Source organism: Schistocerca gregaria, chromosome 4, assembly GCF_023897955.1.
Source record: "Schistocerca gregaria isolate iqSchGreg1 chromosome 4, iqSchGreg1.2, whole genome shotgun sequence".
Lineage (NCBI taxonomy): Eukaryota > Metazoa > Arthropoda > Insecta > Orthoptera > Acrididae > Schistocerca > Schistocerca gregaria.
In genome coordinates, this window is record NC_064923.1 from 397,472,530 (window position 1) to 397,492,788 (window position 20,259).

General features: G+C 38.8%; 1 protein-coding gene across 2 annotated transcripts in view; it reads left to right on the plus strand.

Annotated features, from left to right (window-relative positions):
* Nucleotides 1-19,513: 19,513 nt before the first annotated feature.
* LOC126266837 (cell growth-regulating nucleolar protein-like) overlaps nt 19,514-20,259 on the plus strand; it is a 60,268-nt gene continuing 59,522 nt past the window's right edge. Inside the window, exon 1 of one of the 2 annotated variants that reach the window (XM_049971404.1) lies at nt 19,514-19,930. The gene's annotated coding sequence lies outside the window, so the exon portion shown is untranslated. Of the gene's footprint in view, nt 20,164-20,259 lie in introns of both variants that reach the window. The other variant, XM_049971405.1, reaches the window with a different exon arrangement.

The following is a 20,259-nucleotide window of genomic DNA, read 5'->3' on the forward strand; positions in this document are numbered from 1 at the left end:
CATCTAATTTACCGGGGTCAGGTAAGATCCCTTCTGGTGAAATAATATGCCCTAAAAATTTTATTTTGTCCTTTCCGAATTCAGACTTTCTAAAGTTAACTGTGACATTGTATTCATCGAATTTTTGAAAAACCTTTTCCAGAATACTTACATGTTCATCCCATGTTTGAGTTGCAATTAATAAATCGTCAACGTAGAGTGTAACCTGGCTAAGCAACTCCGGTCCAAGTACTTTGTCTAATGCTTCAATAAATACACCAGCGCTCACGTTTAATCCGAAAGGCAGCACCCTAAATTGGTAACTCCTCCCGGCATTTATGAAAGCTGTATACTTTCTACTCTCTTCATGCAACAAAATTTGCCAGTACGAAGCTTTCAAATCGAGGGATGTTAAATACTTAACGCCATGAAACTTTAATAACTGCTCTTCTAGTTTCTCTGGCCTTGTTCTTATAGGAACGATGATTTTGTTTATTTCTCTCGCGTCTAACACCAGCTGGACCGTTCCATCAGTTTTACCAACTGCGAGAATCGGACTGCAGTAAGGCGAGTGCGATGTTTCAATCACCTTCCACCTAATCATACGCTCTATTTCTTGTCTTACTGCGACTTTCTTTGCCCAAGGAATGCCATATGACGTTCTACAATAGGTTTCATGTGGACACACTTCCATTTTATATTCATATCCCCTAATAACACTGGGTTGGTTACGAAAAATGTTATGATATTTGAAGAGTAATTTTGCCAGTTCACTTCGCTGTTCATTGTTAAGACAAGTGGATTTACTTATTTTACTATCTACTGTTTGCTCATCTAGGATCTCACCGCCAGGGTCATCAAATTCCGTCTCCCTTGCTATTAAGACTTGAGGGTAGCTAAGTTTAACATCAATATCGGGCATCTGCCTACCCTGATTCGTCGTTGTAGTTTTTATTAAGTCCACTGTCAGTGTGCGCTCTCCTACATGAAATTGACATTCCCCGCTGCCGATATCTATTTTTACCCCATACCTTCTGAACACCTCCATACCAAGTATACAGTTCACTATCAGTTTGTCTATCAACAAGAAAGTACACTGCAAAGTTACACCACATATGCTAATGGGTATGCTGGCCTGTAACTTTATAACCTTAGATTTACTTCCCATTGCCTTTACGATCTTACAGTTCTCCACGGGTAGCGTGGGTACACTTACTTCCCTCGCTATCTCTTTGAACAAGCTACTAGACATGAGGCTTGTCGACGCGCCAGCTTCCAAAACAACGGGTACATCTATGTTTTGCACTTTTAACTTTATTATTGCTTGAATAATTTCACTTACCTTGGGTGTTGTTCCTTTCTCCTCAGTAAACAGGTCTTCTTTCATTTCTGTGTCCTTATCATACCTTAAAAATAGATTCCGGATGTGCTGTATGTGTAGGTTTGTTTCAGTTTCTACTTCCTCCTTTCCGTCCCTGTTCGTGTTAGTGTTTATGTCGCTCATATTAGTACTGTGGCACAATGACAGTTCATTACCTTCTTCCTCTAGTCACGCTCGATTACTATTGCTTGGGGGTGGTAAAGGTATGGATTCATTCTCTGCCGTCATTTCTACTATGTTCACTGTATGTTCGCGTGCTCGCCAGTTCGTGTCCTGGTTGTTTCGATTTGATTGTACTGGCTGCCTGTTCTCTCTCGGATCCCTGTGTTGCATATTCCGATCCTGGTAATTTGCATTTCCTTGTCGCCTGTTGTCAAAGTTTTCCCTCGGATTCCTGATGTCTCGGCCTTTGCCGTACCTATGGGGCTGATATTTATTTTCGTACCCTCGGTCACCCTATGGCTGGTGGGTAGGCCGATTGTATGGATTGCCGTTGTGACGCGGCGGTGCATACGGATGCCATTCATTCATACGCACATGACCATTATAGTTTCCAAATCCATTGCCGTTACCATAGTTGTTCTTTCCGTTTGGGTAGTGTTCATTACCGTTACGATAACTAGGCATGGCTTGCCCATCCTCATGAATCAGATCTATTGAGTCCAGCACTGAAAGAAAATACTCAAGGTCATATTCGGGAACAGTTACTAATTTTTGCCTAACATTTGCAGGTAACTTGTTCTTTAAGATTTTCAATACCTCTACATGAGAGATCCGATTATTCCAGTAACGGGTCTTGTTTAGATATGTTTCAAAATAGTTTCTTAGCCCCCCGAATTTTGAATGATATGGTACTGGGTTAAATACCTCTCGTCTTAACCTCTCCTGTATAGCTGTAGACGAGTATTTATCTAAAAATGCATTCTCAAACTGATCATATGTCTCGCAAAGTTCTGACATCTCCGTAGCCCACAAAAGGGCATCACCTTCGGTATGTCCTACTACATATTTGATCTTTTGAGCTTCTGTCCAAGTCCTCGGCAGTACATTTCTGAAGGCTCGGACAAACACTACTGGGTGCGTTCGCTTTTTCTCATTTGAGAATACGGGAAACTGTCGATGTTTTATTAAGCTCTCATCCATTAACAACGCTGTCCAGGAGGGTGGAACAGCATTTCCCTGCAGTGATGGTATATTTGTTTCACAAAAATTTTTCCCGTTGCTACTTCTGATTGTACGTTGTCTAAGTTAACCTGCGTATTCTTTTGCATTGCCTGTAAATTCTCTTGGGTTTCTCTAATACCGGATAGCTCCTGACGATATGTGTGTGTTAGTGTCTCAAAATTTTCTCTCATTATGCCTTTTAATTTCTCACCCATATCATGAACTGAAATTTGCACTTGTTCATTAATTTTCCTATCCACCTCTGTGGAGATTTGCGAAATCTGCTGTGTGAACTTCGTATCCATGTCATTGAGTTCTGTGCGCAAACTTTGTGCCTCGCCTGAAATGTGCGTCATGTTTGTATTTACCTTCGCGATCTCGGGCTTTACTGTGGTCATGTCTGCTTTCATGTTAGTCATGTCTGCTTTCATGTTAGTCATATCTGCTTTCATGTTAGTCATGTCTGCTTGTATTATGTCTAAACTCTACATCTTTGAATTAATTGTGTTCATGTTAGTTTCTGTAGTTCTTCCTTCTAATTTATTTATTATTTCCTTTCAGTATCACATCACTGTCTCCGTCACATCATCAGCGTACATGGAACATAAAGAAATTGTTAACATACATGTATATTCATTTTCCTAACAATACTAGTACTCACAGTTTTGCCCACTATGTATCGGTCCTGTCACGGTCGCCACTTTATAATATCATAAAATGATAATATAATAGGATAGGGAATGAATGATAATAAAATGTGGAATGTGTGGCTTTTTTAAAATGGATGAATTAAAGAGATTAATTCTTTGGCATGAAGGACAAGCACAATAAGCTAGGCATTGCCTGTAATGGGAAAGGAATCATTTTAGTTTATATTTATATAAATAAATCGTCTTCATAGTATTTTATGCGTACCAGTTATTAATATTATGGCCGATCGCCGTCTCCTTGACTGTGGCCGTGTTGTTATATTCGGATCTTCGTAAATTTTCCGAAGTACACAGGTGGGCTTCCGTTCTTCTTATTGCATTACTACTTTAAATAATAATAACTCTCACAAATATTCTGTTAATAAAACACTACTATATTTCTGTTCGATGCACATAGAAAATACACACAATGGCGGTCTGCAATTACTCGCTAAAAAATGGCGGTTCTCACTCGTTCACTCACTGAGCGAAACCTTCCTTCCAACAACTCGTACAAGAACAAAAACTGCTCTCTCTTTTAACATCTGAAAGTCAAAAATACCTGACGGTAGGCACAGGCTCTACGCTGGGCTACTACTACCTCATCTTTTCACTTTGCTTTTAAAGAGGATGAAAACATAAAAGTAAGAAATGCAAAAGGTATACCACAAGGCTAAATCGATAATGTTATGATGAACATGGTTCATTACAGCAAGGGAACTGACATAATAGAAGAATTATATAACGATCCAATGGTGAGTATAGAATGTTATGGAGAGCAAGTTCATGCAGCAGTAAACGTTGTAGTTGGTGGAATACCAGCTACCATCATTATACATACGAAATTAAATGTACTTGCTTTAAATTTTTTTAATAAGATGTGTGAGACCAAAAAGGTCCAACTTTCCCTGTGCGGAACTGTGTTGTCTTGGGAACTTGGTGCAAGGACTCAAAGGATTGAAATGCTGGCACAGATTGAAGTATTATTTGATAGCGGAGCTGTAGAAAGCACGTTTTTCATAGTTAAGGCTTTGTCTGTATCCTGCCTGTTAGGTATAGAATTTCTACAAACAGGGAATGCAAAGGTCGACTTCCATAGTGGAACTTGCCAGATAAATTTTGGAAGTAAACAGTTTATTTAAGAACCATATTTGCTGGTATGTCCAAACACAAAGGAGATCAAAGGATTGCACCATCACTGTGATTTGAAAATATTTATTGAGTAAAGATATATATTTACACATTTTGAAAAATTGTCAATAATCTGTTCTTTTATAATTATTTTGTCATGTATGTATGTATCTATTTTATTATTTTTCCATATTATACTATTTTTTGTAATGAACTCAAACAAAAAAAGGAAATGGAAGAAAAATTCGGAGTAGGTATTAAAATCCATAGAGAAGAAATAAAATCTTTGAGGTTCGCTGATGACATTGTAATTCCGTCAGAGACAGCAAAGGACTTGGAAGAGCAGTTGAACGGAATGGACAGTGTCTTGAAACAAGGATATAAGATGAATACCAACAACAGCAAAACGAGGATAATGGAATGTAGTCGAATTACGTCGGGTGATGCTGAATGAATTAGATTAGGAAATGAGACACTTAAAGTAGTAAAGGAGTTTTGCTATTTGGGGAGCAAAATAACTGATGATGCTCGAAGTAGAGAGGGTATAAAATTTAGACTGGCAATGGGAAGGAAAGCGTTTCTGAAGAAGAGAAATTTGTTAACGTTGAGTATTGATTTAAGTGTCAGGAAGTCGTTTTTGAAAGTATTTGTATGGAGTGTAGCCATGTATGGAAGTGAAACATGGATGATAAATAGTTTGGACCAGAAGAGAATAGAAGCTTTTGAAATGTGGTGCTACAGAAGAATGCTGAAGATTAGATGGGTAGATCACGTAACTAATGAGGAGGTATTGAATAGAATTGGGGAGAAGAGGAGTTTGTGGCACAACTTGACAAGAAGAAGGGATCAGTTAGTAGGACATGTTCTGAGGCATCAAGGGATCACAAATTTAGCATTGGAGCGCAGTGTGGAGGGTAAAAATCGTTGAGAGAGACCAAGAGATGAATACACTAAACAGATTCAGAAGGATGTAGGTTGCAGTAAGTACTGGGAGATGACGAAGCTTGCACAGGATAGAGTAGCATCGAGAGCTGCATCAAACCAGTCTCAGGACTTAAGACCACAACAGCAACTATAAATTAATAAAATACTATTATTTGTAATGTGTAAAAGATAACATGGGTATGCCATGCTGATGAAGTGTGTCTCATCAGCAGGAAATTGAAAATCTTTAGTATCAACTGTGATAATGAAGGAATTTATTCATGTCATGAACTTTAACCTAGACGTATGTATTTCATTCTTATGAGATGAAAGAATTTTAAACAAACCTGGGGCTAATGACAGAAACCCATTTTTTCAAATGGTGACTATTGTGTATGAAATGGAGGTGCTATGCATGAAACAAAAGCAAAGACTTCTGTAAAATGCAGATTCAAAATAGTGTATGTTTATATGACAGTGCAAAGTATGCACAGAATTTTGTGGTTAGCTTTAGAAACTAGCAAGCAAATGTTATGTTTCGGATAGAAAATGTATTATTATTTTCCCTTTTTATGATTTGTATTAGAAACAAAGTGTCATTGTACTTATCTTTGTATATTTATTGCATTTTTCGCAGATTTGTATGTTTGTCATTTATCTAAGTAGAGATGATCCATGTCATATTTACATGAAGGATGAAATCGTGGTTAGGATTTTATTCTTTGCCATGACAATTTGTGTCATTCGTGTTTTCCTAACCCTTTGTCCCTTATATTTCGTTCTTGTAAAGTTACAATGCTTGTGCCATATAATAGGCGGTGCTACACAAATATGGGTCCTATCCTTTAACTCTCTAACTAGTTAAATGTGTAAGATTTTGAGGCAAGAAAAGATATCTCGCCATAGAACCATACACAAGATAACATGAGCATGTCAAAACCAGAGCAAACAAATTGCAAGTTTTGTACACTTCAAAATTGTAACGTTTCACTACATGAAGTAATGCAAAGCCAAGACTAAATTTTCTGCAAATAATTGTGCACGTGACATTGCATGGACTAAATAGCCACGAAAAACGCACCTTCATAGCACAAAACAGATTGTCAGAGACCCTTAACTGTGACGATCTACTACCGAAGTGAAACAAGCGATACATAGAGAAGTACTCACCTTCGCCAAACTCTGGTGCGAAGAGAGAAATGATGAAACAGTAAACACAGTATACCGGTATCGACAGAAATCTAGAAAACACAGGCACAATTCATAAAACATTAACACATATGCAAACTTTGTATTTCCACAAACGTTCACTGGTCAGTTCTACTGCCGAGAACATTGTAGAGTGCTACAGAGACTAACTGTTTGCATGCACTGTTTTAAATATAAAATTGTTACCACACACAAGTGACTAAGTTAACACATAACAAGACACTTGTGTGTGCATTGTAGATATTAGTTTAATGCAGTCTGTAAACTGTGAAAAACGAAATCCTAGAGCAGTGAAAAAGAAACTTTGGTTTGTGCTGAGTAGTCTCCAAGGATAAATGCTCCACCAACTTTAGAAAAATGAACAACACAAGTTTACACAAATTTCTAAATAGTAGTCCACACTCTGAGTATACTTTACACAGATAAACAGTCAATCAGCAATTACAGTGTCTGTAGCTTAGCGTTTTGTTGCAACTACAGAGATTTGATACTGCTCTTTTATCTTTTCTATAAACAATCTTGGATCTGGTGAACTTGTTGGCGACACTGCAGCTGCTTGTTTCTCACCAAGGCTGTAGCGAAAGTCAGATGTCAGCAAGGTGACTATTGAGCCAGTCACATGCTGGCGATATGTGGATGTAAACATTCTATCACAAGGGAGAGGCCTTAATGTCGTGCCAAGGTTTAGGATTGTGGAGTGGCAGAACACAACAACAAACCTCTGTGTAACAGCAGAACAAAGAGTCTACATAGCCTTTCATAAATTCATATCGTCGAAATTCTACTGCTCCACACCTATAACTGCCAAACATCAAGACAACAACAAATCTTTGTGATACCATCTACCGACAGATCAAAAAGTCTACATAATATTGTATAAATTCATATAATTGAAATTCTCCAGTTACACAACAACAGTCATCAGTCTTCAAGACACCATCAAAACCTTGTAAATACATCCAATGAGGACGAGTCTACCTAACATTACATAAAATCAAAACCGACGAAATCTCCAAAACCAACAAAAAGAGATTATAGAAATGGTTCAAATGGCTCTGAGCACTATGGGATTGTACCGCTGAGGTCATCAGTCCCCTAGATCTTAGAACTACTTAAACCTAACTAACCTAAGGACATCACACACATCCATGCCCAAGGCAGGATTCGAACCTGCGGTCGCGCAGTTCCAGACTGTAGCGCCTAGAACTGCTCAGCCACCCCAGCCGGCAACAAAAAGAGATTATAATAAAACAATAAAAAATATATATAATGTACCAGCTTATGTAAGACCTTTGTAATTCTGCCATGTATCCTATGTTCTATGATTTACTGCATTCCAGTTTGTATAACTCATGTAATACTTTTTATTCACCTATATACGTGCATATGCAAATACCTCTTTCATTAACATTTTGTGGGAATGTACTGAAACAACAGCTTAAGTGTATAAACAATTTTAAATGCTCAAACATGTTGTATGAACAACTATAGAGCCAAAAAATACCTTATTTTAACTGTACTGGAAAGAATATAAAAATTTTTCATGTTGCGTGCTAAAGCTTTGAAGGCAGTTTATAACTGAAATTGCTTCAGGCTTTGTGGGGGCGAATGAAGCATTACATGGACAGACCCACGTAATTTCATGTAAATCTGGTGTTGCTAAGGCGATGAAAAGGGCAAACATGTGTACCTGTCTATTTATTTACTGAAAATTATTTCAAATTTAGATAACTTATGTAAATTAATTTATAATGTTTCCAAGATACAGCAGTGGTCAGCTTATAGCTGATTGCAACCAATTGTGATACGTTTCTGTTTTGTATTAGAAAGTAAGTGAAGAGTTTTGATGCTCAGATCTCTCTCTCTTGTCTGTTACCCTTTAGACTGATAGGATGCGCTGTAGATGTGTTCCTTGTATATTCTTAATTAATCTTTATTTTGTGCAGAAAAATTGAATGTAAGTGTTATGTACAAGCTTTAAAAGCATTTGCAATAAAAATAAAAATAAATGGGATAGGTCTCATAGTTTATTTATTTTATTTATTTATGAATTTATTTTACCTGGCAAGATTAGGGCCTTCAGGCCCTCTCTTACACCTAACCAGGCATACACAGATTGAACGAGTTACAGTTTCTACATAACATTAAGGACATATAGCCTATTATGCAGTATTGATGTTAAAGAAAAAAATAAATATTATAACAGTAGTACAATGATAATTATAACAATAAAAATAATTATAACAATCAAGAATAATAATCTCTGAATGTCAGTCCCATTGTTAATTGGGAATTTTCTCGTTATGTTCTTGCAGCTTGTGAGTTATTCTCATCGAGCAAAGACATAAGACGATAGAATGGGGTGAAAGAGATATATAAGAGGTTGATAGGTTAGAGGAAGAGAAATAGAACGGTAAAATTCGAAGCTGTGATGGAGAGGAGAAAGAAAGAGATGAGAGGGGCACAGCAATGGTGGCTATACCATCCCTAATATGTAAGTTTTGAGTTCCCTCTTGAATGTTGAGTAGTTCTGGATAAGACGAAGATCACAGGGGAGCGCGTTCCATAGTCGTATGGCTGAGGTGGAGAATGACATGGAGAAAGATTTTGTGTTATGGAAAGGTACAGCCAAGATGATAGACGTATCCGATATGGTGTTGCGATTGTGGAATGATGATAGGTGTTTAATGTGAGAAGATAAGTATTGGGGGCACCAGTGGCTAAGAAATCGATGAAGTAAGCACATCGTGTGGAGATCGCGTGCCTTATGTGGGCGCATCCAACCTAGCTGGGAGTATGAAGGACTGATATGATCATACAACCGAATATTGCACATGCATCTAACACAAGCATTCATCACTAGCTCGAGGCATCTAGAATTTTCACTATTTGTGCCGTGTTGAACTACATCGCAGTAGTAAAGATTAGGCAAGACTAGTGATTGGACTAATTTTTGTTTAACATGGGTTGGAAATATTTTTCTAAATTTTTGAATTGCATGTAGGGAGGAGAGCGATTTCCGGCAAGCTGTGACTGTTTGTTCTTCCCAGTTTAGGTGTTCATCCAAGATTATTCCAAGGTCTTTTACTGTTTTCTTGGTATGGTAGTTGGGTACCATTGAGGAGTATTTTAGGGACTGTTTCGCGAAAGTACCGTCTGATTGACTTTGGATGAGATATAAGTATGACCTGGGATTTCTTGGGGTTTAGTTTCAGACCTAGGTTCTGTGCCCATCGAGAAACAGAGCAAAGATCTGCGTTCATACTCGCTACTGCGCCAGCAATGTTTTTGGGGCTTGCACTTATGTACAGTTGGATGTCGTCGGCATAAAGATGGTAGTTGCAGGAGTGAATCACTGAAGAAATATCGTTAATGTACAGTGAGAAGAGTAGTGGACCAAGGACGGAGCCTTGGGGAACTCCAGAGCGCACGTTTTCCCATGATGACTTTTCCGACCCACAAATGACTTGTTGACTTCTGTTTTTGAGGTAGCTGTCGAACCAGTGTATTGCGCTGTTTGAGAAATTCAGCTGTTTCATTTTAATTAGTAAAATATCGAAGTCAACTGTGTCAAAAGCCTTGCTAAAGTCAAGCAGTGTTAGGATAGTAGCTTCACGTCTGTCCATAGCATGTTTAATGTCATCAGTTACTTTGATTAATGCAGTTGCTGTACTATGGTGCTTTCGAAAGCCTGACTGATATTCGTCATGGATGTTATGAGTTTTGAGGTAATCCGTCAGCTGTTCATGGACGATGTACTCTAGGGCTTTAGAAATTGCAGGAAGTATGCTGATCGGCCTGTAGTCACCTGGCGACTTAGGGTTGTCAGTCTTGGGTATAGGCTGAATTAATCTTTGCTTCCACTCAGTAGGATATGTACTACTGACAAGAGACAGGTTGAAGATGTCTGTGATAACTGGAATAATAGTGTCTACGACGTTCTTAATCACGCCAATGCTCACACCATCACCTCCTACTGCCTCGGAAGAGATTCTCATAATTGCCTTGTGTACTGTGCCTGTAGTGACATGTTTTAGGAAAAACTTGTCTCTCGAGAGATTGATATCTTGGGGCTGGTAATTTGTCGCTGTGTGGCAGTTTACAGCTGTTGAGAAGAAATCGTTTAATTCTTCTGCAGACGCTTGATAAACAGCGTCATATCTTCGCTTCCCTATACCGAAACTGCGCAGCTTTTTCCACAGTGCAGCAGGTTTTGATATGCCGCATACGACAGAGCGGGCATGTCTGATTTTGGAATTCCTCATGCTTTGCTTGGTTCTGTTTCGGAGTTTCCTATAAGCTTCGTACGCCTCGGGAGTTGGGTTACGCTTGAAGGCACTATGTGCAGCATCACGTTTATTCATTAACTGGCGTAATGCAGTGGTGAGCCACGGAGCGGGAGCTCTCTTTACCTTGACAGTGCGTTGAGGAGCATGTTTATCATACAGTGCAATAATTTTGCGACATAATTGCCGAATTTTTCCGTCTAAAGTCGGTTCATTGCTTATATCATGTCAAGGGATGTCTGAGCAATCCTTTTGAAGAGCGTCATGGTTAACATTTTTTAAGTTTCTGTAGGTTACCAGGTGAGATTTTTCTTTGGTAGTATGCATTGAGTAATTTAAGAATATCACGTCATGAGCACAGAGTCCCAGAGCGGATGTCTCATTGGCGCGGATTATTTTATCTGGTCGCTTTGTTGCTATTATATCTATGATTGCGTGGCTGTGTGGCGTGTGATGAGTTGGGTCCAGCGGTGTTAAACTCATATCATTGGAGTGGAACAGTCGCCTTAGTTTTTCGGCAGAGGGAGATTTTAACTGTAAGTCGATGTTTGTGTCGCCCATAATGGTTATGTGTTCATACTGTGTCACGAGTGAGGACAGGGCAGACTGAAAGGAGGACATGGCACCGACGTTTGGAGGTTTATAGATTACTCCAATTAGCAGTTTCTGATTTGATGTATTTATTTCGAAAAACAAGAATTCTGCTTCTCCTTCGCCCTTTGCATCCGATGTGCATAGTACAGTAGGTGTCAGATCAGAGCGAACATAGGCACCCACACCACCCCCGCGTCGTGTTTCACGATCTTCCCTTAGGAGAGAGTAACCAGCGATTCGGATAGCGTCGGAAGAAATGTTTGGTATCAACCAAGTTTCAGAGACGAGGATAATGTGGAACAGCGATTGGCAGAACAGGTCACAGAACTCGTCGAAGTGAGCCGTTAGCGACTGCGCGTTCGCGTGGGCAACAAAGAGCCCGCCGCCGGAACTGGTCCGTTCCATTGTGGCCGCCTGTAGGACCGAGCGCGCTCCGTTTACCTGCTGGCTGGAAGAGGGACAAAAGCTGGATTTCGCGGGGCAAGACATATTTACAGGTGTGTACAAGGTCGTGACTGACTCAAGCGTCTGTGGACTAAAGGTGAAAACCACGCTGGAAGTATCGAAGAAGGGAGCGAAAAGAAAGATGGAAAGTGGCAGTAGTGGTTACGAAAAAGATAGTAGTAGTAGTAGTGGTAGTGGCTAAGATGAAAATAAGAGATATAGAAAGGCGGTTGTAAAGAGATTCCTGTTAATGGTGTATGTTAATTCCCATTTCACTGACAATATGAATATACATGAGCACTTATGATAGACAAATAAAGAAACAATATTTTTGTGAAACAATTGACTGATTTTAAATAGAGTACTTATGGTACTCACGGAAATAATGGAGCAGTATTTAAGCTAAAAAAATGAAAAGAAAGAATAAAAATTAACTTATATTAGACAGATTACAATATGAGACTTTGTGTCTCGCGAGATTTCGCTCAGTCTTTCAGTTCGAACATGTTTGTCACCGTTTTCCTCCCTCCTTCCGTCTTGATTACGATCCTGCCATCCTGGGTCCATACATTTTGAAGGCCAAACTGTGTGATAGCAGCGTTTAAAACTTTTAGTCTTTCGCGCGTCAGATCTTCCCTCAGGGTAACCCCACTCTTGGCGAGTTTTCTTTTCTGAGCAAACACTTCAGCTCTTTTCCGGTAAGACACAAATTTAATTATTATGGGCCTGGGTTTCGTGGCACCTGGTATCCTGCGCCCCACACGATGGCTTCTGTCAATATCGGCCACGTCGATCTGCACGCCAAGTTTCTCACGCACGAGGCTAATGGCCAGGTCGTCGGTGTTTTCGCGATCGTTTTCAGCTACCCCGAACAAGCGCAAGCTGTTCCTTCACTGATACTGCTCAATTTAATCGGTGGAAGCAGACAGTTTAGCTTCTAGGTCGGCGGCTTTTTTCTCTTGTGCGGCCAGGGACTTTCTAAGAGACTGGATTTCGGTGCTGTTGCGCCCGACAGACTGTTGCAGTTTGTCCATGACCGCGGCCGTCACAGAGTCCGTGATGGATTGGACGATTACGTCTAGCGTGTCTTTGCTGTGCATCGCCGCACTCACCTGGGACCGGACGAGCTCCCCGATGTCGGGAAGCGGGGCCTCACCTGCCGCCGGAGACCGGGCGCCCGCGCTGCCTGCGCCCCTGTAGCCTCGCCTGCTGCCGCTTACTCGTGCTCTTCCCATTTTTCACTCACTTATCACTTATCACATGTGGTAATCAACGGAGAACAATACACCACTGCAAGTAACACTTGTTTAGTCAGATGCACACGTTGTGGACTGCCGCACTTCTCTGTAACACCTTCAATGAGCGGAAAAACTCGCGAGCCGAAGAAACGCGCGTCACTCAGTGGCCGCCATTAACCATTTTAACAGTTATCTCAGTAAATATATGGTACATGAAATGTTTTAATGTTTTATTTTTACAACCAATGACCAATATGAGCTTAATGGATAGTAGCATGGAGACGCAATGGTCGAATACAATATGTATCCTGATGTTTATTCATTTAAAACTAGCTACAGCTCTCCCGAGATTAATTACCTATCATCACGAAACGTTCTGCTAACTTGAATGTAAGTGTGGAAGCTTAAATTGGCTGGCTCAATGAAGATTTATCACTGTAGGTGCGATTTGTTACCATCACATGCCAGTTAATGACATTGTCTGTAAAAAAAAAATCGTTATAAAATTAACTATGAACAGTTCTAAAACGATAACTTACGTGTGTATCTCATGGTCGTGTGGTTAGGGACATGGTATTGTGGAACAGAAGAAAGTACGTATAATACCTAGTCTATGCTAAAATTTTACTCCTTCCGCATTTGTAACACATTGTGGAAGTTTCTTATTCATGTAACAGAAGTACATTCTGCAATATTCGATGTTAATTATACATAAGACTGTACTGTGTCAGTAATGAGTTCCTTCCATTTTGTGGCTTCAGTCTGATTAAAAAATGGAAGATGAAATTGCTGTCAGTGAAACAACTAGCAGTGGCATTTATGTTTCTTCTCATCACAAATATATGACCATTTTTTTCTGAACATGTCGCGATTTCGGAGGATGTGGTTAGGAAGCAATCTAAGAGTAAACCTTGAACTGTTGTACATAAAATGAGCAGTAATTATATATAAATATATTCTTGACTGTCATAAATATTTGGTTGTTCATTTTTGGATAGGTAACGATTTCTGATTATGGTTTGGCAGGAACGTATGAGTACAGCTTAAATTGCTGCAAATGAAATGAGCATCAATCATATTTATAGTCTTATTTGTCACAATTATTTAGCTATGATCGAATGCTTAACAATGCTTTCATAAATTTATCACTCAAGTCATACAAGCGAATGCATCACATAACCACCTTCTGATTTCAGCTGAATGTCAGATGTGCTTCCAATTATTAATTACTCATGTATTACATAGAAAAGTTACACCTTACCTTGTGCTTTTCTTGCCTTTGGCCATAAGTTCTTTGGCTTAGCTTTGTGACCTCTTGGAACATACCTGTACTCTTGGAGTGCCAATTTACTGTTGATCATGCCATGGTTTTGATACTGAACACGTATGTTAAATGTTACTCACATTTTAACTTGATCACATTATTTATCATACGTGGAAGTTTTATGTGTTGTCAACGATCTAATTTTTTTCCTAAATATCTGAAGTTTTTTATTGTGTTCTTTCTTTGGCTTTTGTTTTAGTGTTCAGGACTTCTTCTTCTATTTTTTCATATGTACATCAACATAAAGGTAGTTTATCAATGAAACCAGTTGTAAATAAATAATTTTATTAGACAGTTCTGTGTCATCATGCATTTTTATCTATTTTGTGTTGCCACCAAAACTCCAGAAGTCATACATATTCTGTTCCTTCCACTCTTTTTTGTTTGAGCATGTAACAACATTGAATGACCGTTGATATTCAAAATAATGTACGTAACAAATTTATAAATATAATTATAGTAAATTTGTTTCAAATAACAGGCACATCTCTAGATTTATGCCCACTCTACAAGACTGCCAATGAACAAGAGGTAATGTGCAACATCCTTCGTGACAATAGTCAAGATTAATGTATTCTCAAAATCACTGCACTACTAGAAAAGTAGCAAATTCTTAGTTGTCATACAGTCTTCCTGGTAGTCTGCTTCCATCCAATGCTCCTTGTTCCTCTGTTAATTGACAGAGCATAAAAAGGCAGCGCATTTCCCGCATGTATTGGCAGTGCCAGCTGGCTCGCAGCATGAAAATGTGCAGAAGCAATGAACCCTAGCATTTTCACAGTGTGTGAATGCAGTAGTCTGTCGGCGCACAGCATGTGAAAAAGCATCATCTGATCATCCTCATTCAATAAACAGCGGTTTGTATTGTTGGTGTAAATTCCAGTACGAACATGCACAGAATGTCAATATGATATCATTTCAGATAAACCAATACTGAATGGTGAAAATGAGGTTACGAGATTCCATCTGTATTTAAAAAAAAGAAATAAATAGAGTATAGTATTGCAGCTAAGGAAATAGCAATGACAAAGTTTATTAATAGCCAAATCAAATTCCATAAGCGATATTCTTGATCAGTTTTGTATGTTAGATTGCTAGGAAGTGAAACAGCATTTCAAAATATCGACATTTATTGTCTTGCGAAACTATAAACATACAAACACATCAAACAATACTTTTAAGAGAATACAAAGACTTTTTTGCCTTATTCATTACGTTCTCCTCCTATGTACCAATTAACAGTATAAAAAATTGTATTTTTCCCCTTCAAAAGAGCTGACTTTTTCACTCAATAAAATGTTCTATAATGCAAAGTGCTGCATCACTTTATGTTCTTATTTAGACTCAGCGCAACTGTCAGTTCTATTTTACTTTTCACTTTTAGGTATTGACCTTACTTACCGGAGAATATATGGAAAAATATCGAAGTTGTCATAGATCATTAGGAATTCGTCACGAAAACAAACCAAGTAATAAAAATGAACATTAAGAAGAAGTAAAAGCACGAAATCACTACTATAACATGAGTGGGCATGGCATAAATACGATAGCTTACAATGATAGCAGACTATAGTGTATGTTCTTCCAAACAACGCCACCACCAAAACTTTCTTCTCGAGAAACCTTGATGGTAGTTGAGGTGACCAGACGTGACGTGATGTGACGTTTATGACTTACGTAAAAGTCACAATTTTAAATACATTGCGGAATGTTTTGACGTCACATTCTGTTCCATCAAGTATGAATCGGCTTGAACAGATTTATTTACTCCACAAGAGTTCGTCTCTGAGGAGCTGTAAAACTTGGACTGGCAGACATTTAATGGTGGATGGCAATAGTCCCATGAATGTCTACTTACAGAATTTCAAGAGATATTATTAAAGACCAATTCACACTTATCGCCACATCACATAACGTCACACCATGTCAAAACATTTTACAATGCATTTCAAATGGCGGTATTCACACAGGCTATCAATGTCAAATCATATCACTCCAGGTCACGTAAGTCGCAATTGAGGTATCTCCGGAAGAAAGTTTTGATGGTGACGTTAGTTGGGGGAACCTGTGTCATGGTGTGCTAACAAGAGAAGTTAACCTGTTTCCGTCTTGCTCACTCATCATATAGTAGTGACTTTCTGGTTTTGTTTCTTCTTCATGTTTATTTCATTAGTTTTATTTGTTTTCATGACAATTTCACGAGAACTTGGAGAGCTTCTCCATAGCGTTTTCTTCTATAAGTAAGGTCAGCTATCTAAAAGTGAAAAGTGATTTGAGTTTCACAGTTACACAACAGAACTAACACTTACACTGTGTATTAATAAGAAAATGTATTGATATAGGCAATTTGCATTAAACAACCTTTATTAAGTGAACAAGTCAGCTTTATTGAAGCAGAAAAATTCAGTTGTTTATGATGTTGTCTGCTACTCGCACGCTATCCGTCGGTGGGGAAAAGAAATATCAGTGGCAAGCTAAAGCCAAATCGAAAGCAGTTTTCTCACCTAAATTTACTGCGAGAGTTTAAGAACGAACCTAACGACTGGCGAAATTATTTGGGGATGGATGTCGAAAATTATAATTATCTCTTAAAGCTTGTAACCCCTCATATTATGATAAAAAATACTTGTATAGAGAAGGGCAATTTCTCCTCATGAACGGCTGGCGGTAACATTAAGATTCCTAGCAACAGGAAGGAGCTACAAGCATTTGGAATTTTCAACTGCAATATCGAAACAAGAGTTGAGTGAAATAATACCCGCATTTTTTCAATTGGAGCAGTGTATGCTGCTGTCTTTTTGTCTCGGTCACTATATTCTTTACTTTAATATTCCACAAACATGGGTGGTTTCTATATATTTCAATGAATTCACTTACTAACTCTCGAGAACACTGGCGAGTATCAGCCATTTTAATGCCCTGTGCGCACAAATACAAACACTAGACTGAGCAAACAGCTGTTTCGCGCCAGTCGCGCCAGATTTGTGGCGATCTCCTGTCCACACGCTCCAACTTGTCTGCGCAGATGTGATTTGAACCCACAGATTTGAGAGGTTTCGCTCAAACCTCCAACTCCATCTTCCAGGTTTGCACAAACCTCAGGTTGGTGCAAATCTTCTGTCCACACGCAACCGATGTGTCTGCGCAGATGTGATGTGCGCAGACAGATCGTTGCGTGTGGACGGCCTTTAGGTATCATCAAATACGAGAATTATTCTACAGAATGTATTTACAAAGATCGCGTTTGTTCTATCCCCATCAGATTCTTTATTGAATTTGCGGCGATGTTAGCCCCTCTTCTAACTTCATCATAGATTCCTTGAACAGAAAACAGTGCCCATTTCTTGAAAAAAAAAAAAAAAAAAACACAGGTCACTTCCTTCTACAAGAAGGGTAGTAGCCACAGATTACTGTCAAATGTCCTTGACACCGATTTGTTGTAGAATCTTAGAATGAATTCTGAGCTGAAACATATTGAGGTACCTTGAACAGGATGACCTCTTCAATGCCAAAATCACGGATTCCCAAAACATCGATTATGTGAAACTCAACTCGTACTTTTCTCACATGATATACTGAAAGCTTTATATCAAGGCACTCAGGAAGAAGCAATATTTCTTGATTTCGGAAAAATATTTGACTCAGTACCACACCTATGCTTATCGTCAAAAGTATAATCATATGGATTATTAAGTGAAATTTGTGACTGGATTAAGGGCTTTTTGGTAGGAAGAACACAGCATGTTATCTTGGATGGAGAGTCATCATCAGATGTAGTAACTTTGGGTGTATCCCAGGGAGCTGTGTCGGCGCCATTGCTATTCATGTAGTACATTAATGACCTTGCAGACAATATCAATAGCAACATTAGGTTTTTGGCAGGTGATGTAGTTACCTATAATGAAGTACTGCCAGAAAGAAGTTGCATAAATATTCAGTCATGTCTTGATAAGATTTCAAAGAGGTGCATAGATTGAAATCTTGCTTTAAACGTTCAGAAATTTTAAAACTCTGCACTTCAAAAAAAGGAAAATATGTGGTATCGTATGACTATAACATCAGTGAGTCACTGTTGGAATCGGCCAACTCGCGCAAATACCTTGGTGTAACACTTTGTAGGGATAGGAAATGGAATGATCACATAGGGTCAGTCATGGGTAAAGCAGATGGTAGACTGCGGTTTATTGATGGAATACTGGGAAGTGCAATTCGTCAATGTCATACAACCATACTGACCTTTTGTATAATCATGTATCATATGTTAACTTTTGTGTAATCATTTGTACCACAATCTGTATAACTATGTAACTACTGACTTTATGTATAATCCTTTATATAACCATCTGACGATGCCTACACAACACAACAGTCGTCTACAGGCAAATAAATATGAAATATGAATAATCTACAAAGGAAAGTGTTTATAAATCACTTGTGTGACCGGTTCTAGAGTACTGCTCAAGAGTTTGGATCCCATACTAAATAAGACTAACAGGGGATATTGAACATATACAGAAAAGGACAGCACGAATTGTCACAGGTTTATTTGATCAGTGGGAGAATGTCACAGAGGTTCAGAAGGAACTGAACTGGAAGACTCTTGAAGATAAAAGTGAACCATCCCATGAAAGTCCATCAACTTTGTTCTAAGAACCGGCTTTAAATGATGAGTCTAGGAATATACTACAAACACCTATGTATCGCTCACATAGGGATCGTGAGGATAAGATTTGAATAATTCCTACATGCACAGAGGAATTCAAACAATCATTCTTCCCCTTCTCCACCCATGAATGGAACGGAAAGAATCGCTAGTAACTGGTACAATGGTCACACCCAGTGCCATGCACCTCATTGATTTAGCTGTAGACTGTGCTGAATTTGTACAGAAACCAGGTGGAACTAATATATTATTTAATAACGTTAGTAATATATGCACGTCAGTTGGGTCTACTTATAAATTTATCAGTGGAGTACAAGCATTTGGCAACTAATAAGTCCTTTAGGTTCCTCTTAAACTGAACTTTATTAGTGGTTAAATTTTTTGTGGCTGCTGGCACGTTATTGAAAATGTGTGTTTCTGTTTAATGGACACCTCTCTGGACCAAAGTATGGACTTCAAACAGCGAGGAGAAGCATTCAGTCAATTATTCTCCCCTCACTCTTAAATGTAACGTGAATAAACATTAATACGTTGTACAGTGGAAAGTAGCCCCTGCCAAATCCTTCACGCTGGTTTACAGTGTTTAGATTTGGAGCAGGCTTCGAATGTGTGTAGACTCATCTAGTGGCTGTTGCTGATGGTCATTAAGTTAAGCTACTTTTAATTTTTATGTAACGCTAACTCGTATGAAAGTGAATAAGTAGGGTCGTTTCATAATTTTGATGAAAGGTGCTGAGTTGGGTGCATTCGTATGCATGTTTCCAATGCCTGTGTAATCACGTTTATAGATACATCCGGTGGAAGCCTGAATTCTATCTTTCACCGTTGATAGCTTTGACAAAGCGTAATATTTGTTGTGGTGAACGCACGTGGTAGACGAACGACGAGTGTACGCATTGACAAAGTGAGTACTGCTTGAAATCCGTGAAAGTTTTTAAGTTCTCAATTTACGTTGTTCCGAAAAATTTATTTGTATGTGATACGTTATCCATCATCAAATTTCAGGCCAAAGTGGTACTAGATTACGGTTGTTATGCTCAGGGTTCTTCAGTTGCTTTCTAAGCAGATTACTTATTCAGTGCTGTAACTCGGTCATTAACACACGAAGAATCATTTTCACCCCGAGTACTGTACCAAGTAAGCGAACATAAACTGTTGTTTGAGTGAAAGTGCTGAGCGCGGGTCGACGATAGTGTGAGCGCTGCAGTATATTAGTTTTAAAGGCTAAAAACA